This window comes from Nerophis ophidion, linkage group LG05 (assembly GCF_033978795.1).
Source record: "Nerophis ophidion isolate RoL-2023_Sa linkage group LG05, RoL_Noph_v1.0, whole genome shotgun sequence".
NCBI classification, from domain to species: domain Eukaryota; kingdom Metazoa; phylum Chordata; class Actinopteri; order Syngnathiformes; family Syngnathidae; genus Nerophis; species Nerophis ophidion.
In genome coordinates, this window is record NC_084615.1 from 29,585,719 (window position 1) to 29,611,520 (window position 25,802).

Consider the following 25,802-nt stretch of genomic DNA (forward strand, 5'->3'; position numbering starts at 1 on the left):
CCATTTACACAACGTGCCGACTTCACTGGTTTTCAGTTTTGTATATTTCAGTATTATTTATTTCTTTTTATGCAAAGGCAGATTGTTGTTTTTTGTAGGTCTTGGATTGGTTGTCTTTATATTAACTGACCTAAGTTCAAGAATTGAACTTTAAGAACCCTGACCAGTTTGGAGCTAGGTGCCTTCCTCGAGAGTATTATCTTTTTAAAGGTTGAATTTCTTGCTTAGTTTAGTTTTTTTATTTAAAATGTTACCATCTCTGCAGCTAATGTTTGTCATATGCGGAATATTAATTTGTATTATTTAATTTAAAGGCCTACTGAAATAAGATGTTCTTATTTAAACGGGGATAGCAGGTCCATTCTATGTGTCATACTTGATCATTTCGCGATATTGCCATATTTTTGCTGAAAGGATTTAGTAGAGAACATCGACAATAAGGTTTGCAACTTTTGCTTGCTAACAGAAAAGCCCTGCCTTTACTGGAAGTCGCAGACGATGACGTCACCCGTTGAGGGCTCCTCACATCCTCACATTGTTTTTAATGGGAGCCTCCAACACAAAGAGCTATTCGGACCGAGAAAACGACAATTTCCCCATTAATTTGAGCGAGGATGAAAGATTCGTGTTTGATGATATTGATAGCGACTGACTAAAAAAAAGAAATAAAAAAAAGAATCAAGTTTAAAAAAAACGCAAATGCATTGGGACGGATTCAGATGTTTTTAGACACATTTACTAGGATAATTCTGGGAAATCCCTTATCTTTCTATTGTGTTGCTAGTGTTTTAGTGAGATTAACAGTACCTGATAGTCGGAAAGGTGTGTCCACGGCTGTTCTGAGGCCAGTGTCTGATGGAAGTTGACGGCAGCTGTATGGACGGCACAAGCTCAGCTGATCTCCGGTAAGTGGCGACTTTTTACCACAATTTTCTCACCGAAAACTGCTGGTTGACAAGTAGTCGGGATCCATGTCTGCTTGACCGCTCTGATCCATAGGAAAGCTTCACCTCCAGGAATTTTAAACAAGGAATCACCGTGTGTTTGTGTGGCTAAAGGCTAAAGCTTCCCAACTCCATCTTTCTACTTTGACTTCTCCATTATTAATTGAACAAATTGCAAAAGATTCAGCAACACAGATGTCCAAAATACTGTGTAATTATGCGGTTAAAGCAGACGACTTTTAGCTGTGTGTGTGTGCAGCACTAATATTTCCTTACAGCCCGTGACGTCACGCGTACACGTCATCATTACGCAATGTTTTCTAGAAGAAACTCCCGGGAAATTTAAAATTGCAATTTAGTATAGTAAAAAAGCCGTATTGGCATGTGTTGCAATGTTAATATTTGATATATAAACTATCAGACTGCGTGGTGGGTAGTAGTGGGTTTCAGTAGGCCTTTAAACTGTTGACTGACTATCTACTGCATGACCTCTATACCAAACCTGGCCGCCATTTTTGCTTGGCTAAAATTTCTCAAAGAAACAGTAAAGTCGTGTCCAGAGGTGGGTAGTAACGCGCTACATTTACTCCGTTACATTTACTTGAGTAACTTTTGGGATAAACTGTACTTCTACGAGTAGTTCTTATGCAACATACTTTTACTTCTACTTGAGTATATTTATAGAGAAGAAACGTTACTTTTACTCCGTTCCAATTATCTACATTCAGCTCGCTACTCGTTACTTTTTTTATCGATCTATTAATGTTTGTTTTGGTTAATGACAGAGCTTCAAAGTAGAATCTACGCATGCCTGCGTTTCACCAATCACATGCAGTCACTGGTGACGTTAGACCAATCAAACAGAGCCAGGCGGTCACATGACCCGACTAAAACAAGTTGAAAAACGTATTGGGGTGTTACCATTTCGTGGTCAATTGTATGGAATATGTACTGTACTGTGCAATCTAATAATAAAAGTTTCAACCAATCAATCAAAAGTGTAAAGGAAAAAAGAAACTTTTTATTTCAACCGTACTTCCCGTCAAAAGTCTAAAGACTGATCGCACAGTTCCTTTCTTCACAATAAAAGTGCCGCTCCATCGTGCCTGCACTAACAAAATAAGAGCCTCCGAAAGCCAGAGCAAACAAGCTAGCAAGCTACGGAGTTTGCCGCCAATGTATTTCTTGTAAAGTGTATAAAACGAATATGGAAGCTGGACAAATAAGATGCCAAAAACCAACGACTTTCATATGGTATTAGACAGAAAAGAGGAACTTTTTTCTCCTCCATTTGAAAACATGGACGTTTGATTCCAATCAATACAAGTCATCAGAATCAGGTAATACACCAACTTATATTCTTGTCTTCATGAAAGATAGGAATCTAGATGTTAAACATGCATGTATATTCATTAAAACACCTTCAACATGTGAACAAAATCGGCAAAATAAATAAATATAAATTATATACTGTATATATAAATGTGTATATATATATATATATATATATATATATATATATACACACACACATATATATATATATATATATATATATATATATATATATATGATATGTGTGTGTATAAATGATATGTGTGTGTATGTATATATGAGGTAGATCACCTCGACTTGGTCATTTACTAAGTAATTGATAAACGTTGAAAAACTTATTGAGGTGTTACCATTTAGTGGTCAATTGTACGGAATATGTACTGTACTGTACAATCCACAAGTTTTAATCAATCAATCAAATCAATGAATGCCTACTGAGCTTATGGTGCTGTTAAGTTATTATGACTCAATGTGCCATTTTTTTATTTTATTTTAATGTACTATTTTTTAATATATATTATTGTTTTAGTTGCTTAAGAGATATTCTTGGCTCTGAATTTGCTCATTGCTATTTTTATGTTTCTGTGCATTATTTGTTGCCGTAATCAGGTTACTCATCAGTTACTCAGTACTTGAGTAGTTTTTTCACAACATACTTTTTACTTTTACTCAAGTAAGTATTTGGGTGACTACTCCTTACTTTTACTTGAGTAATAAATCTCTAAAGTAACAGTACTCTTACTTGAGTACAATTTCTGGCAACTCTACCCACCTCTGGTCGTGTTTAGTGTCGGCCATTGATAGTCTCCTGGGAGCAGCAGGCTAATAAAATGGCTGCTCAACATGTCACTTTTCATCACTGAACTCTCCCCAGTGGCTTGCTGTGTCTCCGTGACAGCAGCTCAAAGAAGAACACGAGTGCAAGTGTTGTCTCGCTATTACTTAATGCTGGCAATCTTTATGTGGCTCACTTTCAGGGATGGAAAGGACAGCTTCTTGTTGCACTTGGTACTTTTGATCCCCGTGTACTTCCTCTTAGGGGTAAAAGACAGTACTTACATCCCACCATCATCATGGCCACGGAGAAGATCTTCTCCCCGTCCGTGGTGGGCGCGATGTTGCCGAAGCCAATGGTGGTGAGGCTGGTCATGGTGAAGTACAGCGAGGAGATGTACAAAGTGTCTTTGTTGGGACCGCCTTCCCACCGGCCGGTGCCACTGGCGTTCCAGCGGTACGGCGTCCCGATGCTCATCGCCAGCTGGTATAGCCAGCTGTCCGTCTTGATGGTGTTGGTGGTCTCGTCGATGACCTCATGGTCGCCGATGCTGTACCAGATGCAGGCCAGCCAGTGGGCCACCAGGCCGAAGACGCACACCAGCAGGACCAGGACGGCCGCCCCGTACTCCAGGTAGTGGTCCAGTTTGCGGGCCACGCGCCCCAAACGCAGCAGGCGGATGACCTTCAGGGAACTGAAGAGGCTGCTGAGACCCTGCAGTTTGGGGGAAGCGGGACAGGGACTTCAGTGATAAATTTTCCTGGCTGCGTCTTGATGATGTCACGTTATCGATGGGAAAATGTGTTTTTAGACAATATGATATGCCTGAGCAGCTAAAAAAGGGGTCCCCAAACCACAGCTCAACTGCGTCCAAAATCCAGGAAGTCCCAAGTTAAAAAAAAGACAAAACTTTGTTTTTTTAGTTTTTTTAAATGACCTTATTAATCAATTTTTTTACCGCTTGTTACTCTCTGGGTCTCCTAGGTAAATCATACTGTCTAAAAATGCATTTTCCCATCAATAACATGACATCATCGCGCCACAGTGTCAGGCTTTCAGTCAATTAGTGCGTATGTGTGTGTGTGTATATATATATATATATATATATATATATATATATATATATATATATATATATATATATATATATATATATATATATATATTAGGGGTGTGAGAAAAAATCGATTCGAATACGAATCGAATCGTTTACGTTGTGCGATTCAGAATCTATTCTCTTTTTTTTTTAATCTTTTTTTTTTTTTTTTTTTTGAAAATATATATATATTTTTTTCTTCTAAATCAATCCAACAAACCACTACACAGCAATACCATAACAATGCAATCCAATTCCAAAACCAAACCTGACCCAGCAACACTCAGAACTGCAATAAAAAGAGCAATTGAGAGGAGACACAAACATGACACAGAACAAACCAAAAGTAATGAAACATAATTATAAAAATAATAAAAAAGAACAAAAGGGAATAAGCTGTAGAAAATGGATGTGATGGAATAGTGTCACAGTGGCTTACACTTGCATCGCATCTCATAAGCTTGACAACACACTGTGTCCAATGTTTTCACAAAGATAAAATAAGTAAGATTTTTGGTTCGTTTAATAGTTAAAACAAATTTACATTATTGCAATCAGTTGATAAAACATTGTCCTTTACAATTATAAAAGCTATTTTTTTTTTTTTTTAATCTACTACTCTGCTAGCATGTCAGCAGACTGGGGTAGATCCTGCTGAAATCCTATGTATTGAATGAATACAGAATCGTTTTGAATCGGAAAAATATAGTTTTTGAATCGAGAATCGAATCGAAAAAATCGATATATTATCGAATCATGACCCCAAGAATCTATATTGAATTGAATCGTGGGACACCCAAAGATTCACAGCCCTAATATATATATATATATATATATATATATATATATATATATATATATATATATATATATATATATATATATATATATATATATATATATATATATATATATGTATATATATATATATATATATATATATATATATATATATATATATATATATATGTATATATATATATATATATATATATATGTATATATATATATATATATATATATATATATATAGTACACGGTATAGCTCGGTTGGTAGAGTGGCCGTCCCAGCAACTTGAAGGTTTCAGGTTCAATCCCCGCTTCTGCCAACCTAGTCACTGCCGTTGTGTCCTTGGGCAAGACACTTTACCCACATGCTCCCAGTGCCACCCACACTGGTTTGAAAAAAAAAAAAGTAACTTAGATACTGGGTTTCACTATGTAAAGCGCTTTGAGTCACTAGAGAAAAGCGCTATATAAATATAATTCACTTCACTTCACATATATACTGTATATATATATAAATATAATATTTATTTATCCAAACCCAGTTTCCATGTGAGTTAGGAAATTGTGTTAGATGTAAATATAAACGGAATACAATGATTTGCAAATCATTTTCAACCCATATTCAGTTGAATATGCTACAAAGACAACATATTTGATGTTCAAACTCATAGACTTTTTTTTTTGCAATTAATCATTAACTTTAGAATTTCATGCCAGCAACAGGTGACAAAGAAGTTGGAAAATGTGGCAATAAATACTGATAAAGTCGAGGAATGCTCATGAAACACTTATTTGGAACATCCCACAGGTGTGCAGGCTAATTGGGAACAGGTGGGTGTCATGATTGGGTATAAAAACAGCTTCCCAAGAAATGCTCAGTCTTTCACAAGAAAGGATGGGGCGAGGTACACCCCTTTGTCCACAACTGCTTGAGCAAATAGTCAAACAGTTTAAGAACAACATTTCTCAAAGTGCATTTGCAAGAAATTTAGGGATTTCAACATCTACGGTCCATAATATCATCAAAAGGTTCAGAGAATCTGGAGAAATCACTCCACGTAAGCGGCATGGCCGGAAACCAACATTGAATGACCGTGTCCTTCGATCCCTCAGACGGCACTGTATCAAACACCGACATCAATCTCTAAAGGATATCACCGCATGGGCTCAGGAACACTTCAGAAAACCACTGTCACTAAATACATCTGTAAGTGCAAGTTAAAGCTCTACTCTGCAAAGCGAAAGCCATTTATCAACAACATCCAGAAACACCGCCGGCTTCTCTGAGCCCGAGATCATCTAAGATGGACTGATGCAAAGTGGAAAAGTGTTCTGTGGTCTGAAGAGTCCACATTTCAAAATGTTTTTGGAAATATTCGACAATGTGTGATCCGGACCAAAGGGGAAGCGAACAATCCAGACTGTTATCGACACAGAGTTCAAAAGCCAGCATCTGTGATGGTATGGGGGCGTATTAGTGCCCAAGGCATGGGTAACTTACACATCTGTGAAGGCACCATTAATGCAGAAAGGTACATACAGGTTTTGGAACAACATATGCTGCCATCTAAGCACCGTCTTTTTCATGGACACCCCTGCTTATTTCAGCAAGACAATGCCAAGCCACATTCAGAATGTGTTACAACAGCGTGGCTACGTAAAAAAAATGAGTTACGCACATAATCAATAGTATTTGTGATTCTAGTTATGTATTTTCTCTTGTTGTAAGCCTACCCTTTTCATGCATAGTTTCCTTTGCTTCTCTGTGCACTCTATTGCTGCAATCTCTTTGAGTTTTTTCCACTTTTTTCATTTCCTGTGCTTGTTGGTACATTTCCCTGCTGCACTCTATTTGTGTTTTTGAATATGTGGACATTAGATGCCTGCTGACTCCTGCATTTTGGGATTAGGGCGTCTGCTACAAAGAGCGAACGCAACACTGAAACCATGTAAAATCATGTAAAAAAAAAAATGTTCTTATTCAGGAATTTACTTCAATATGAGAACTTTTATGTTTGTGAAACCTGTTCATGAACCAATTAAGTTCATCAATCAAGGTCCCACTTATAGGGATGAAACACCTGTTATTGATAAACCTTGACTTTTTATACTTGAGATTTGCGTCTACAAAAAGGACTGCGGTTGAAATGTGAGCATATTTTCATCAATTGAGTTAACAGTAGACAAAAAATATTGATAGCCGCAAACCTTTTGGTCACAAAAGTGAAATGTTTCATTTCCAATGTAGGTCAAAATGAATATATTTAAAACAAAAATGGCTTGCATTGCAGATTTGTGTTAAAGCTTTAATAGCTTGTAACATTAAACTATTTAATTGCTCCCAATATTTTCTTTTCAGTGTGGCACTATTCCTGATTCATTATTTTATTTGAAAAATTATCAAATTGAATAATAATTTTAAACTGGATTGCATCTCATTTCCTGTCATTTAATTCATGCATAGGTTTTACAAAGGGGCCTCTTGTTTAATATAAATTTAATTTAATTTAAAAGTTTTTGGCGGGGGCCTTATTTTAATTTATAAAAATAAAGTATAACAGAAAGAAATATTTTATGTATACAGACATTGTATTTAATTTTTCGTTTAAAAAGAACATATTTTATTCAAAGGTATAATGTATTTTTCCTTTTCTTGTTCCATGTCTTTGATTGGGTCTCTTTTTATTAATTTGATTAAATACTGAGAAAATTCCACCTTTTATTTTGTTTTGTTTTGTTTTTTAATTTAGTTTTTTAAACAAGCTGCGAGCCACAAATGGGCCCTGGTTCACACTTTGTTTTCTACACAAGCCTCTGTTACGGTTCTGATACTACAGTACCTCAAAGGATGGAACATTGCCAGGGTGACTTAGTTCCTGTCATTCTGTGTGTAGGGGGTGAATGAAAAAAGCTAATTTAGTCTGTAAAACTACGTTTTTAGTTTTTTTGCTTTTTTCCATATAAATATTTTTTGGAACCTAAAATTATTATTTTTTAAATCCCCTTTGAGGACGTGTAAAACACCAACACCCTCCCATGTGAATTACAGCAGCACACAACCATCTTAAGAATATTTTAGATGGTTTAAGTCAGGTTTGTCAAAGTCATTTTAGATCGGGGGTTGCATGGAGAAAAATCTGCTCCCAGGTGGGCCGGACTGGTAAAATCACGGCACGATAACTTAAAAATAAAGACAACTTCAGAATGTTTTGTTTGTTTAAAAATAGAACAAGCACATTCTGAAATTTTACAAATTATATTGTTATGTTGTTTTTTTTACAATTACCTGGAGAGATTTATAGTGTATATACACTTTATTTGTCGTAATTTATATACCGTATTTCCTTGAAATGCCGCCGGGGCGCTAATTAATTTAAAACCTCTTCTCCCTTCTGCGGTAAAAGTAAGCATGCGCTAATTATTTTAAAATCTCTTCTCACTCCGGCATTTACCAAAGGCATGCAGTAAAAATTTGAGTGTGATGTAAGATTGGACTTTAAATCCTACTGAATAGCTCTTAATCTCCTTCCCTTTATGCGATTTCAAATTACCGGTATTGAAATCAGCCTCCTCCATTTTGAAAATGATGACAGGGAAAGTATCACTCGTGACGTCACGAGTTTGACCCGGCGGTAATACTAAGCATGCACTGATTATTTTGCGAAGCGGGTTTGACCCGGCAGTAATTCAAGGCAGGCGCATACTATATGCCCTGCGGCAATTCAAGGAAATACAGTATTCCCGGACGTCGCCACCACTGCTGCCCACTTCTCCCCTCACCTCCCAGGGGGTGAACAAGGGGATGGGTCAAATGCAGAGGACATATTTCACCTCACCTAGTGTGTATATAACAATCATTGGTACTTTAAATACTTTACTTTAATATTTTTTTTTTATAAATTATGTGATAATGTTCATCAGTCAACTCATTGGTGGTAATTTTCAATCTATCAAGATAAAAAAAAAAATCCAAATCAAATTCCAGTATGTTATTTATGTAGTTTGATCATTTTCCCCGTTTGACGTACTAACATCATGTGGTTTATTTTGTTGCATCATCTACAAAGATACAAATAATTGCTATTGCGACACCCAGTGGACACATTTAGAACAGCAGTTTCTGTCATTTAAAAATGTTAAGGTTAATTTTTGTACTTAGCAAACTCAGAAAGGGGGCCGGATAAAACCTGTTCGGGGGCCTGATCCAGCCCTCGGGCCGTATGTTTGACACCTCTGCTTTAGCTTATAGTCTCCAATATCATTTTATTTATATTTTTCTCTCTGAGAATCAATAACATCTTTTTTTTCTTACTGGCAGTACTGAGTCTTCTATCCTGGTGCTGTTCCTGTGGAAGTTGGACGAGTCCCGAAGATTACTGGCCGTGGACGAAGGCGTGACAAAGTCCTTCAGAGAGAAGGTGGGTTTAAGCGAGATTTAGTGCATCCCAAATTCCAAATCTGAGCTCACCTCATCAAAATTCTCAAAGGCGTTGATGATGTCGTAGGGCAGACAGGACAGCAGGTCGATGACGAACCACGTTTTGACGTAGTTCATGCGAATGAGCCGAGCGTCGGAAATGACTTCGCCGGCGGGGCCCACGAAGGTGGTGTGGAAGTTGAGCACGATGTCCACCAGGAAGATGACGTCCACGATGCTGTCCAGCACCAACCACACCAAGTTGCTCTGCTTGGTCCTGAACGACACGTTGTAGGGCACCATGATGGCCGTGTAGAAGGTCAGGATGAGGATGACCCAGTCCCACGTGGTCTTGAAGGTGCAGTAGTGGAGGATGATGTGCGGGGGGGTCTTGGGGGCCTCCTGCTTGTACTGGGGGAGTATGTCGGAGCCCAGCTGGAGAGCCTTTTTGTTACAGACACAAAAGCGGTCCAACCACTACTGAATTTACCACAACTTCTCTCAACGTCATCATACCTCAGCCAGTCTGGACGGCTTATGGCTGACCTCCGTCTTGCTCAGTGGCGCCATCTGCTGGACCAGGTTGCGATTGTTTGTGAGCGCCCTCGTTAGCTTGGCGAACTTCGGCCAACCTGACCCGAAGAAAGCGATCAAAAATTCAATTCCGTCTGGCATTCTTATGTCAATTTGAAAAAACAGAACATGCAAAAAATGTTGTTAGTTGCATGTTAGCAAAGTTAGTGAATGTATATGAATACAAACATATTTTAGCCTCATTGTAGGCAGCACGGTGGAACAGCGGTTAGTGCATGTGTGTCACAATACTAAGGTCCTGAGTAGTTCTTAGTTCAATCCCGGGCTCGGGATCTTTCTGTGTGGAGTTTGCATGTTCTCCCCGTGAATGCGTGGGTTCCCTCCCACCTCCAAAGACATGCACCTGGGGATAGGTCGATTTGCAACACTAAATGGTCCCAAGTGTGTGAATGTGAGTGTGAATGTTGTCTGTCTATCTGTGTTGGCCCTGCGATGAAGTGGCGACTTGTCCAGGGTGTGCCCCGCCTTCCGCCCGAAAGTAGCTGAGGTAGGCTCCAGCACGATTTGACAAGGTGACAAACTTGTTGCATGATCAGATTCAATATTAGAGTAGGGTCCCCAAACTAAGGCCCGCGAGCCGGATCCGGCCCAACAGCGTCCAAAATCCAGCCCGCAGGAAGTCCCAAATTTAAAATAAAAAAAAATCTGTCCTTTCTAATCCATTTTCTCCTGCTTGTTACTCTTGGTGTCTCCTAGCTGCTCAGGCAAATCATATTGTCTAAAAATGCATTTTTCCATTGATAACGTGACATCGAAAGGGCACTATTTCAGTCAGTTAGTGCGCAAGGTATATACACGTATATACATATATATTAGGGCTGTGAATCTTTGGGTGTCCCACGATTCGATTCAATATCGATTTTTGGGGTCACGATTCGATAATATATCGATTTTTTTGATTCGATTTGATTCTCGATTCAAAATCGATATTTTTCCGATTCAAAACGATTCTGTATTCATTCAATACATAAGATTTCAGCAGGATCTACCCCAGTCTGCTGACATGCTAGTAGAGTAGTAGATTTAAAAAAAAAAAAAGCTTTTATAATTGTAAAGGACAATGTTTTATCAACTGATTGCAATAATGTAAATTTGTTTTAACTATTAAACGAACCAAAAATATGACTTATTTTATCTTTGTGAAAATATTGGACACAGTGTGTTGTCAAGCTTATGAGATGCGATGTAAGTGCAAGCCACTGTGACACTATTGTTCTTTTTTATTATTTTTCTAAATGTCTAATGATAATGTCAGTGAGGGATTTTTAATCACTGCTATGCTGAAATTATAACTAATATTGATACTGTTGTTGATACTTTTCATTTTGGTTTCATTACTTTTGGTTTGTTCTGTGTCGTGTTTGTGTCTCCTCTCAATTGCTCTGTTTATTGCAGTTCTGAGTGTTGCTGGGTCAGGTTTGGTTTTGGAATTGGATTGCATTGTTATGGTATTGCTGTGTATTGTTTTGTTGGATTGATTTGAATTAAAAAAAAAACCAAAAAAACGGATTTTTGAAAAATGAGAATCGATTCTGAATCGCACAACGTAAACGATTCGATTCGTATTCGAATCGATTTTTCCCCACACCCCTAATATATATATATATATATATATATATATATATATATATATATATATATATATATATATATACAGTACAGGCCAAAAGTTTGGACACACTTTCTCATCTCAATGCCTTTTCTTTATTTTCATAGCTATTTACATTGTAGATTGTTACTGAAGACATCACAACTACGACACCTGTGAAGTGAAAATCATTACAGGTGACTACCTCTTGAAGCTCATCGAGAGAATGCCAAGAGTGTGCAAAGCAGTAATCAGAGCAAGGGGTTTTATTCCGAAGATACTAGAATGTAAAACATGTTTTCAGTTATTTCACCTTATTTTGTTAAGTACCTAACTCCACATGTCTTCATTTATAGTTTTGATGCCTTCAGTGACAGTCTATAATATAAATAGTCATGAAAATAAAGAAAACACATTGAATGAGAAGGTGTGTCCAAACTTTTGGCCTGTATTGTATATGGATGTGTATACACACACACACACACGCGCACACACACACACACACACACACACGCACACACACGCACACACACACAGCCCGGCCTCCGGCCAAATTGTTTTAATCCGATGCAGCCCCAAAGTCAAAAAGTTGTAATTTCAAAATCGAAATTGAAACTATATTTAGTCAGAAAATGCTTTATTATTTAAGTAAAACGAAAAAATGTATTTTAAAAACACGTAGAATTATGTGACAGGCCACAATAAATGATGTGACCGACCACGATAAAATACTATGGCGGCCCACATAAAATAAAGTGGCGGCCCATTTTATATGACGTGTCAGTCAACCTAAAATGACGTGGAGAGTCACATAAAATGAATTGGCGGGGCACTATATGGCTAAACACACCAACTGACATGATGAGCCACGATTTACAGTATGACATGGCGGACCATATAAAACGAAGAGGTGGGCCACTTTAAACAATATGGTGAGGCACATTAGATCACTGTTCTTTAACAATAGGGCATTGTTAGGCTGAGAGCGCCCCCTCGAGGGCCGCCAAAAATATCTGTTTCTCAGCTGTGGTCTACAGCAGTGGTCCCCAACCTTTTTGTACCCGCGGACCAGTCAACGCTTAATAATTTGTCCCGCGGCCCAGCGGGTGGGGGGAGGATCCTTTTTCTTGTCTTCTTTTTCTTTGTCATGAAAAAGGGACGTTTTTGTCATGAAAAAGGGAGGTTTTTGTGGTTGGTGCACTAATTGTAAGTGTATATTGTGTTTTTTATGTTGATTTAATAATTTTTTTATTTTATTTTTTTTGAATAAAAATTAATTTAAAAAATTTCTGCGGCCCGGTACCAATCGGGCCACGGCCCAGTACCGGGCCGCGGCCCGGTGGTTGGGGACCACTTGTCTACAGTATATGGGCTGTAGTGGTACTCAGTTGTAATACACTTTTCCACCACTTGTGGCAGTAATGACAATCTCCAACAGAAGTCTGGAGCTCAAGTCATAGAGATGTTTATTAAAGTAAAAAATTATAACTAAAGTGGTGATGTTGTATTTTCTTTCGACTTTCATTTTGGGGCGGTATAGCTCGGTTAGTAGAGCGGCCGTGCCAGCAACTTGAAGGTTGCAGGTTCGATCCCCGCTTCCACCATCCTAGTCACTGCCGTTGTGTCCTTGGGCAAGACACTTTACCCACCTGCTCCCAGTGCCACCCACACTGATTTGAATGTAAAAATTAGATATTGGGTTTCACTATGTAAAGTGCTTTGAGTCACTTGAGAAAAAACGCTATATACAAACCCTGTTTCCATATGAGTTGGGAAATTGAGTTGGATGTAAATATGAACGGAATACAATGATTTGCAAATCATTTTCAACCCATATTCAGTTGAGTATGCTACAAAGAAAAGATATTTGATGTTCAAACTCATAAACTTTTTTTTTTTTGCAAATAATAATTAACTTAGAATTTCATGGCTGCAACACGTGACAAAGTATTTGGAAAAGGACATGTTCACCATTGTGTTACATCACCTTTTCTTTCAAAAACACTCAATAAACGTTTGGGAACTGAGGAAACTAATTGTTGAAGCTTTGAAAGTGGAATTCTTTCCCATTCTTATTTTATGTAGAGCTTCAGTCGTTCAACAGTCCGGGGTCTCCGCTGTCGTATTTTACGCTTCATAATGCGCCACACATTTTCAATGGGAGACAGGTCTGGACTGCAGGCGGGCCAAGAAAGTACCTGCACTCTTTTTTTACGAAGCCACGCTGTTGTAACACTTGTCTTGCTGAAATAAGCAGGGGCGTCCATGATAACGTTGCTTGGATGACAACATATGTTGCTCCAAAACCTGTATGGACCTTTCAGCATTCATGGTGCCTTCACAGATGTGTAAGTTACTGATGTTTTTGGCACTAATACACCCCCATACCATCACAGATGTTGGCTTTTGAACTTTGTGCCTATAACAATCCGAATGGTTATTTTCCTCTTTTTTTCTGGAGGACACCACGTCCTCTGTTTCCAAATATAATTTGAAATGTGGACTCGTCAGACCACAGAACACCTTTCCACTTTGCATCAGTCCATCTCAGGTGAGCTCGGCTCCAGCCAAGCCGGCGGCGTTTCAGGATATTGTTGATAAATGGGTTTGGCTTTGCATAACAGAGTTTTAACTTGCACTTACAGATGTAGCGACCAACTGTAGTTACCGACAGTGGTTTTCTGAAATGTTCCTGAGCCCATGTGGTGATATCCTTTACACACTGATGTCGCTTTTTGATGCAGTACCGCCTGAGGGATCAAAGGTCTGTAATATCATCGGTTACGTGCAGTGATTTCTCCAGATTCTCTGAACCTTTTGATGATTTTACGGACCGTATATGGTAAAATCCCTTAATTCCTTGCAATAGCTCGTTGAGAAATGTTGTTCTAAAACTGTTCGACAATTTGCTTACAAAGTGGTGACTCTCACCCCATCCTTGTTTGTGAATTACTTAGCATTTCATGGAAGCTGCTTTTATACCCAATCATGGCACCCAACTGTTCCCAATTAACCTGCACACCTGTGGGATGTTCCATATAAGTGTTTGATGAGCATTCCTCAACTTTATCAGTATTTATTGCCACCTTTCCCAACTTCTTTGTCACGTGTTGCTGGCATCAAATTCTAAAGTTAATGATTATTTGCACACAAAAAAACGTTTATCAGTTTGAACATCAAATATGTTTTCTTTGTAGCATATTCAACTGAATATAGGTTGAAAATGATTTGCAAATCATTGTATTCTGTTCATATTTACATATAACACAATTTCCCAACTCATATGGAAACAGGGTTTGTATATATATATATATATATATATATATATATATATATATATATATATATATATATATATATATATATATACACTACCGTTTAAAAGTTTGGGGTCACATTGAAATGTCCTTATTTTTGAACGAAAAGCACTGTACTTTTCAAAGAAGATAACTTTAAACTAGTCTTAACTTTAAAGAAATACACTTTATACATTGCTAATGTGGTAAATGACTATTCTAGCTGCAAATGTCTGGTTTTTGGTGCAATTTCTACATAGGTGTATAGAGGCCCATTTCCAGCAACTATCACTCCAGTGTTCTAATGGTACAATGTGTTTGCTCATTGGCTCAGACGGCTAATTGATGATTAGAAAACCCTTGTGCAATCATGTTCACACATCTAAAAACAGTTTAGCTCGTTACAGAAGCTACAAAACTAGCCTTCCTTTGAGCGGATTGAGTTTCTGGAGCATCACTTTTGTGAGGTCACTTAAATGCTCAAAATGGCCAAAAAAAGAGAACTTTCATCCGAAACTTGACAGTCTATTCTTGTACTAAGAAATGAAGGCTATTCCATGCGAGAAATTGCTAAGAAATTGAAGATTTCCTACAATGGTGTGTACTACTCCTTCAGAGGACAGCACAAACAGGCTCTAACCAGAGTAGAAAAAGAAGTGGGAGGCCGCGTTGCACAACTGAGCAAGAAGATAAGTACATTAGAGTCTCTAGTTTGAGAAACAGACCCCTCAAAGGGCCCCAACTGGCATCTTCATTAAATAGTACCCGCAAAACACCAGTGTCTACATCTACAGTGAAGAGGCGGCTGCGGGATTCTGGGCTTCAGGGCGGAGTGGCAAAGAAAAAGCCATATCTGAGACTGGTCAATAAAAGAAAAAGATTAAGATGGGCAAAAGAACACAGACATTGGACAGAGGAAGACTGGAAAAAAGCGTTGTGGACAGATTAATCCAAGTTTGAGGTGTTTGGATCACAAAGAAGAACGTTTGTAAGATGCAGAACAACTGAAAAGATGCTGGAAGAATGCCTGACGCCATCTGTTAAGCATGGTGGAGGTTATGTGATGGTCTGGGATTGCTTTGGTGCTGGTAAGGTGGGAGATTTGTACAGGGTAAAAGGGATTCTGAATAAGGAAGGCTATCAGTCCATTTTGCAACGCCCTGCCATACCCAGTGGACAGCGCTTGATTGGAGCCAATTTCATCCTACAACAGGACAATGACCCAAAACACACCTCCAAATTGTGCAAGAACTATTTAGAGAAGAAGCAGGCAGCTAGTATTCTATCGGTAATGGAATGGCCAGCGCAGTCACCAGATCTGAACCCGATTGAGCTGTTGTGGGAGCAGCTTGACCGTATGGTACGCAAGAAGTGCCCATCCAACCAATCCAATTCGTGGGAGCGGCTCCTAGAAACGTGAGGCGCAATTTCTACAGATTACCTCAACAAATTAACAACTACAATGCCAAAGGTCTGCAATGCTGTAATTGATGCAAATGGAGGATTCTTTGACAAAAGCAAAGTTTGATGTAAAAAAAAAAAAAAAAATTCAAATACAAATCATTATTTCTAACCTTGTCAATGTCTTGAATCTATTTTCTATTAATTTCACAACGTATGGTGGTGAATAAGCGTGACTTTTCATGGAAAACACAAAATTGTTTGGGTGACCCCAAACTTTTGAACAGTAGTGTATATATATATATATATATATATATATATATATATATATATATATATATATATATATATATATATATATATATATATAAACACACACAAACACACATACACACACACACACACACACACACACATTACATCAGTTTACTTAGTTTAAAAAAATTCATTTTAAAAGTTTTATGGTTAAAAACCGAATCCTGAATGATTGTAATTATGACTGTAAACAATTAATTCAAAATTACCCTAAAAAATATGTTTTGAGTGTTGATTAATTTGAAAATTCTAATTAAAAAAACTGAAACAGATACAGTATTTACATTTTACATCAACTTAGTAGTAATAAATGCTGAAAATATTGACTATAAACATTTATCAAATAAAAAGTACCAAAATAGATAAGATTATTTCAAAATTATGTCTGTGATGAGTTGGCGACTTGTCCAGGGTGTACCCCGCCTATTGCCCGAATACAGCTGAGATAGGCTCTAGCAACCTCCCGTGACCCCAAAAGGGACAAGCGGTAGAAAATGGATGGATGGATTTTAAAATGAATGATTTGTTAATCAATTTCAAATTAAAACTAACTGAAACACATGTTAACATACTTTACACAGTATAATAATAACATACATAATAAGTCATGTGCAACTGTTGTGGTTAATAATTTACATGCACAAGGCGTGCGACTGTCCTCATGTGGTCCGACTGTTGTTTCTGCTTCATGTATGGAATTAAATAAAGGTCCACGTGGCACGCTTCAAGCCCTGAGCACATCATGGCACTATAGTTGGACCCACAGTCGCCATGCTCACTGATCCGCACACGCAACACCTGGACAGCTGGCTAGTCTGCTGGCTCCCAACTCACCACTAAGCAGAATTACAAGACGGATCTCTACTCTTTGTTTAGACCGGGGTTCAGCAACCCAAAATCTTGAAAGAGCCATATTGGACCACAAACACAAAAAAGTAATCGGTCAGTGGCCGCAAAAAATTAAAAGACTTATATAGGTGTTATAATGATGGCAACACATGACGTAAGTGGCTAATTAGCTATATTAGCCTACTATCAAAACGACTGTGTGTCGCAGGCTGACACAAATCTTCGTTGACAGAAATGTTGAAATATAATATTTTGTACACATATTTACAACATTGAAAAACATTATTAAAACTTCTCTAGAGGGTGAGAGAACTTCTGGAAAAGACTGGCTTAGAATAGCCAAAGGTATAGTGTGTGTCTAAGTTAAAGGAAACGTCAGGCCGTCTTCTTCTAATGGATTTATTACGATCTTTGCAAGCTGGGTAACGTTTGTGGGGTCTTGCAATGACACACAGTATAAAACATTTGATGGACAAAATGAGACAAAGAAGGAGTGGCATAAAATGCGTCTTTCTGTGGCAGCGTCGGAGAAAGTTACACAATGTAAACAAGCTGTTGAGTCACAGTCCACACAACGGTGAGTTCAAGGGCCGGTGAAATTAGTAGAACAAAAGGACGATCACCAAATAGTCTCATCAGTGAAGCACAAACATACTAAACAGTGGGCTTTCTAACAATTATGAATGTTTGTGTCGTGTTTGTCCTCCTACAGACGCCGTATTAAAACAAAAAAACATTTTCACCCCTTTTTTTTCCATTTCCGTACATTTTTTAAAAAGCTCCATAGAGCCAACAGGGCGCCGCTAAAGAGCAGCAGGTGGCTCGAGAGCCGCGGCTTGCTGACCCCGGTTTAGACAGAAAGCGTCTCACCTCGCGTGGTTTCGTCCTCAATGGGCTGTTTGAAGAGTGTGATGTCCCGGAAGGTGCAGAGGAAAAGCACCACCTTGTTGTTTTCATTTCGGATGGGCGCCACCTGCATGTAAAGCCATATGGGCGTTCCTGCGGGAAGAAGTGGTAAAAAAGACTCACCAGGGTGACGGTCAAAGGGGTCAAAGATCAGGACGCTTACTGTTTTTAGTGTAGAGCAGCACCTCGTAGAAGTTGGACTCATAGTTGTCGAAGGTTAGGCGGATGTTGTCGATGGTGTTCTTGTCGGTCAAGTCTCCGTACATGAAGCTTGATGGACAGAAGGCTCATGAGCAGAGGTCAAAGGTCATGGCGGTGCAAGAAAAACAAGTACCTTTAAAGGCCATGACAATTATATTTTACAAAGTATTTTGGTTTACTTTATGTCAAGGAACTCTGAACTATTTCCTGCAGAAAGATCAAAGATGAACATAAAATGATGGTCAAAAAGGTTTTTCTATGTTTTTTTATTTTTATTTTTTTTTTATTTACTTTTTACTGCACAATGATTAAAGATGATAATAGAATGATAACGATTATTATAATAACAGATATAATAGTAAACATATAATTTTTATTGCAAACAAATTGATATTTTTATTTTATTTGAAAAACCTGACATTTTCCTGCTTAAGATTTTTTTTTAAATATCAATGTGCAAAGACAATAATACATATATTTGCACATTTGAAAAATATATATTCTGTAAGACCAAAGTGGTCTTTTGAGTATTTCCTTACCCGAATATGGTTTTAGGTAAGGGGATGTCGTTTTGACTCTGTGACTAAGGGCTATAGGTCTTTATGGATGGATTAATAATAATAATAATAATAGTAATAATATTATTATTATTATTTTTATTTATTTTTTTGCACTACCAAAGTAAATATTGGATTTAATTATAAAAATCCGAACTTTTCCCTGCAGAAAAAAGTTGGTCCAAAAGGCAATAATTATAATAGCATTTTCCCCCTGTAGGCAATAATGATGATGCGGATGATGATGATGATAATGATAATAATAAAATTGATAATGAATATGATTTGCGACCAAAGTAAATATATATATATATATATATATATATATATATATATATTTTTTTTTTTTTTTTGATCTGGACTTTTTCTTAAAGGAAGACCAAAAATAAGATGATGGTCCAAAAGGCAATAATGGTAATAATAGCGGGTTTTTTTTTTTTGGTTAGTTTATATATATATATATATATATATATATATATATATATATATATATATATATATATATATATATATATATATATATATATATATATGTATATATATATATTTTTTTTTTATTTTTTTTTTATTAATGTTTTACTGCACAAAGAATAAATATAAGATGATAATGATTATAAAAGAATGATGATGATACCAATAATTTAATAACAGTAAAAAATAGCATTTTTATTGCAAGACCAAAGAAAATATTTTATTTTTATTTTATTTGAAAAACCTGGAATTTTCCTGTTTGAGATTTAAAACAAAAAGTCAATGTTCAAAAGACAATAATAATATATCTTTTAATTTTTTCCTTAAAGTTAAAGTACCAATAATTGTCACACACACACAAGGTGTGGTGAAATTTGTCCTCTGCTTTTGACCCATCCTCTTGATCACCCCCTGGGGAGTGAGGGGGAGCAGTGGGCTGCAGCGGTGCCGCGCCCGCGAATCATTTATGGTGATTTAACTCCCAATTCCAACCTTTGATGCTGAGTGTCAAGCAGGGAGGCAATGGGTCCCATTTTTTTATAGTCTTTGGTATGACTCGGCGGGGTTTTAACTCCCAACCTACCGATCTCAGGGCGGACTCGAGTGTGGTTTTAGATAAGGTGATGTCGTTTTGAGTTTGATTGATGGACTAATAATAATTATATAAATACTAATAATGATAATAATAATAATAATAGTAAAAAATTATATAATGTGTAATAATTAAATTATATTTTGAATTAATACTTATAATAGCATTTTTCTCCTGTGGAGAATAATGATGATGATAATAATATTGATAATAGATATGATTACAGATCAAAGTAAATTTTTGATTTATAATTTTTTTAATCTGAACTTTTTCTTCAGGAAAGACAAAGTTAAAGTTAAAGTTAAGATAAGATGATGGTCCAAAAGGCAATATTTTTTTCTGCTGGACCAAACTGAATGAATTGAAAATGCATGTTTTTGGTCCGATTTAGTGTAACCTAAAAAAAAGGCGAACAAATTCCTGCAAAGAGAGCAGCGCTAGTCAAAAGGCCAACTATGGTGAGCAAGACCTCATAGCTCAGTGGTTAGAGAACTGGTCTTGTAAACCAGGGGTTGTGAGTTCAATTCTCACTGCGGCTTTTGTCTTTTCAGCACATTCAAAGTCATGTTTTTGAAGTGGTGACGACAGTAACATACATTTCATGTAAATGTGATGGTTAAAATATAATATTTTTAATAATACAAGTATTATATTTAACATACTTGCATGTGCTTACTCCTATGCATGACTTCTGCTCTGTGGTAGCCAGACAGCTTGCAGAAACCATCGTTACTGTACACCACCGGCCACTCCACGATTTGGGCGTTTCCCAACAGGAAGCTGGTTTCTGGATACAAACAAACCCCCCCGCCCCCCCCCCCCCCCCCACAAAAACATGATTAGCTTTTAAAACTGTCAATTTTGATTATATTATATTCTATAGCAGACACTAAAAGGCCACAAAACAATATTTAGTCAAATAGTCTACTCCAGGGGTGTCCAAATCCCTCCCAGCGGACCAAATGTGGCCTGCCCGCATCTTGAGTTTGGCCCGTGAGACGACAGAAAGACTTGAATTTCAATAAGCAACCTGGCCACATTTACATAATATATTTACATATCCAGAGAGCTGACAAGTGGCAAACTGTCACCATCTTTTGATTGATTCCAGAAACTCAAGTCAGCAGCCATGACATGTACATCCTTGACACAATCAGCACAGCATTTACTTATATGACCCGATTGAAAGAATTTTTCCCAGTCATGGTGCAGAAAAACAATTCAAATATAACACAACCTGCCCACTGAACACTGCGGATATTATTAAAAAAACGTCCCATCACCATAAAAAAATCGAAATGACATCCATTTAGATCCCATTGCAAGGCATGATAGGAAAAATGCAAAACTTTCTCCACAGTTATCCATGGTTGACTTTTAATTGCTTGATATTTCTGATTTATGACAAAGCTTTAAAGAGGTCATCACAGAAGTAAACAGGGCAGGAGCTTAAGTCTCAAATACTCTTAATATTCAATTGTGATATTATATAATTGTATAATTTTTTTTTTATAATATTATACAATAATAATAACCCTAACCCTAATGATTATGTATCCATTATATTATTATAATATATAATGCATGCACCCACGCACGCACGCACGCACGCACGCACGCACGCACACACACACACACACACACACACACACACACACACACACACACACACACACACACACACACACACACACACACACACACATTGTGTATATATATAAAACACACACATATATATATACATACATATATACACAAATATATATATATATATATACATATGTATACATATACATATATATGTGTATATATGTATGTATGTATATATGTGTATTTGTATATATGTATATATATATATATATATAAACACACATATATATACATGTACGTGTGTGTGTGTATATATATATATATATATATATATATATATATATATATATATATATATATATATATATATATATTTATTTAATTATAGGGTTACTTTGCATGCAGTCAGCTTTCGGCCCCTAGCCAAGTTTTTGTAGCCCAATGCGGGCACCGCAGCCAAAAAGTTTGGACACTATATGCTCCATTTAGCACGTTCTAAAGCTCTATTGACACATGCACTTATAATAAACATAAAATACAAAGACAGAAAAGAAAGCATTAAAATTTAAAGCAGCAGTAATATTTTTTGATAAAATGTTTATGCTCGAGCCTCGGCCTTGATTAAAAATGAATGAAGAGCTGCAAAATTCTCCAGCTGTTTGCAGGAAAACTGTTAGGGCCATTTCTTCTAATTACTTTGGACATTTTGCAGAAACACTTTAGGATTGCGTGTGTGCGCACAGTAAGAACGCAGCAATATTTTTACTCGTCTTTATTTCATTTCTTGCTTCATCAAGATGCAAAAATAATATCATTATGGATGCAAATCATGTGTTCTATCAATTAAAATGGACATGAAACCTCCCAGTTTTTGCAGTGCTTAAAGCATTTTAAAGGTATGTACCACTCAGCACTCGCAGATCAAATAACATTAAGTGCATTAAAGCTGGCATAAGAGCAAGCCAACATCCAGACCTCTTAAAGTATAAGTGGATCATTCCTGCAAGCATAATGAGAATGCACTTTATCTCACATTCACTTTATGCTCAGTATATGTGCCCTAAAATGTGTCATTTCATTTTGACAATAATAGAATAATTTCTAATAACACATTATATGCAGTGCAAAATTGTTTCAAGCTTGTGTAAAAGTGTTGTGTATTTATAAAATCAACATTTAGAAGGAAACAAAAAACAAAGTTAAACTCACCACTGGAACGCCGGACTATGTTTTCCAGAAAGGTATTTTGCGGGGCCACCAGTCCTCTCTTGCCCCCATGCATGGTGCAGACTTCAGGGAGGAGACTTGGCGCTGCTCGGTGGTCTGGATGCTGCCTCTGTTGGCATCCAGCAGCCTCCAACAATGTGATGAGCGTGCGTGCAGTTAGCAGCAACATTGCTACCTGTTTCCGGATAGGGCTTTTTCAAAACAAGAGCGGGAACGTTGCATTTCGGCGAACTGCAATATTCAGACTCTTTCCTAGCTACCGTGAGGAGTGTATGATTCGAAGCAGTTGTCAATCATTAGCCACTTCATTTACATACACAGGCAGGAATTAAAATGTGTGTACAAAAATCAATCTTTTCTTTTGAAACGCTGCATTTCCTGTCTCTTCATTTGGCGCTTTACGGAGAGAACCACATGAATGGCGATGTTGAGCCACGTATCTAGTTAAAAAAAAAAAAAAAGATAAAATCAAGTAATGAGGTTGTTGGATTTAATTATGCATACACATTTTTGTAGTTTGTGTCCTCACCTAAAAAAAAAAGTATGTGTTAATGTATATTCACATTAACAACACACATGGGGCAATACAATAGGATGCTGGATGTTCTGCTGACAGTAAATGGAATGTAAATATTTGTGTGTAAAACATGTACCTTGTGTTAACATGTCCTAATTAGAGTATAAGTCAATTATAATTATGTCACGTCCACTAAGTACATCACTGCCGAAACTTGTTTGCCTGCAATACTTTGTTTGTCCAGCAGAGAATACTAGTGGACCCATCCTACCGCTAATATTGCAACCAAAGCAGTTGTTCTCACATACCGTAGTGGGGTGAGACCCCTGGGGGGCAAGGTGCGATGCTTTATCAGTATCATGCTTCAAACCCCATTTCAAAAAGATGTGCACTACAAACTGTGCTCATTGTAGCCATTAATTCTGACTTATTCGTTTTGATTTGAAAAAAATAAATAAATCAGCACAAATTGTTTTATTCAATTTTGTTTTGTAGGTTGAGTTGTTTTTATATTGTGCTCCTGGGTTATTTCTGCTTATTATATTGAATGTATTGTATTTTATTGAGTTAATCTTATTTTTCAGTATCAAATGGTTCAAGTCACTCGAAAAATTTTTTTATAATTTGAGGCAAATGGATGCACTAAATATTTTCTCTTACAGACTAAAAAATTATGTTAATTCAATTATTCTTTATTGTAAGATTCTCTACATTTCTTTCTTCTTTTTTCCCTTTAATGGTAATACTTATACAACAGTATGCAGAGGTGTACTTATAACAATTTTACAGACACATGATATCATTTATTTATTATTTCTGGTGGCAGGCGCGTAAAAGAAATTAAGTGAAAAGCAAAGAGCTATAGAGTAAAGTAGTATGGAGGGCCAAATGAGACAAAATAAAATAAATACATATCTGAATAGTAACTAAAATGTGTCATGAATTATTTAATGTAAAAAATAATGAAATTAATATCAATGAAATCGTCAAATAATCAATACAATAATGAAATCACTTGTTAAATCATGAAGTAATGAAATGAGTAATTAATTATTAAAATAACTAACTTACATTTTACATTAAATTAGTGACACATTAAATAACACAATTATGAATGTATTCCAATTATAACTAATTAAAGACACATCTAAATAATATTTAATGATGTATTTATTTGTTTGGTTAAATTTGTGCATTTAGCCCTCCATAAAGTAGCACCTGTTTCTTGATCGAGCTTTTTCAAAATAAGAGATTGTTGCATTCATGCTTATCGTTAGTAAAAAGTCAACTATTGTGAGACCCCTTTCCAGCCTTTGTTGTGATTGTGTTATTAAAAATTGGATGCCACTCACTGGCCACTACATTATCAATCAATCAATCAATCAATGTTTACTTATATAGCCCTAAATCACTAGTGTCTCAAAGGGCTGCACAAACCACTACGACATCCTTGGTAGGCCCACATAAGTACACGTGCAAAAATAAAAGCACTTTTAGGAAAACATTTTATTTTAAACTCTTACAATACCGATATCTTTACAGCTGCCTTTATCGGGAGAAATAAAAGTTTCGTGCAGTGACATGCTGTCAGGGGAGGCAAGTGAGGCAGTGCTTCACCTGGCCACAGGTGGGTAAAAGGCTTAACCATGAGATCTTCAAAAACAAAGTAATTAAATAAAATAAGTTTTAATATTTCTCTTTTGGTCTATGATTTATATGTGATTTTGGTGTCGTTCCCGTATATTTGGATAATTTTCAGTGTCAAAATCGCGGAAATACTGTGTTTGATTATGAAAATAACGAGGCAGGCGAGAAGGGAGGCAGACACGGGTGATGCCTCCGGGAAAAGGCAGGCCATGAGGCAGCAAGCACCTATGCCTCAAGCTAGGGGGCGATACATTGTAAACCTGTACTTCAATGCCTCTGCAGTACTCTTCTTCGCCACACCGGGAGGTGGGGGCCCTCAAGCTTGCAGACACATGTTTTTCCAGCGGAAGCCGGCCATTTTTTATTTATTTATTTTTTTAAACTGTATTTACAACAAACACTGCATTTTTATTAGATTAAGCCAGCGTTTGCGGGTGTTTTTTGTCAAATGCAAAAATATTGTTTTATTGCTTGGAATTACATGAATGTGTCTGCCAATATGGAGGATTATATGCTGTATCCAAGATGAAATATGTCTCTAAACTGAACTTTAAAGACAAAATTAATGTGATCATACAAAGTAAATTTTCATGGAGGATAGCTACTGCTGCTTCAGATACAAATACAGAAAGACAATATGCACTCACAGTACTTTATTTATTTTGTTAAAAGCAAATGGGACCAAAAAAGGATTT

The 25,802-nt window shown here is 36.8% G+C and overlaps 1 pseudogene; it reads right to left on the reverse strand.

The window, feature by feature from the left end:
* Window positions 1–23,055, reverse strand: part of LOC133552895 (potassium voltage-gated channel subfamily H member 5-like) — a 58,747-nt pseudogene extending 35,692 nt beyond the window's left edge.
* Between the last annotated feature and the right edge of the window lie 2,747 nt (window positions 23,056–25,802).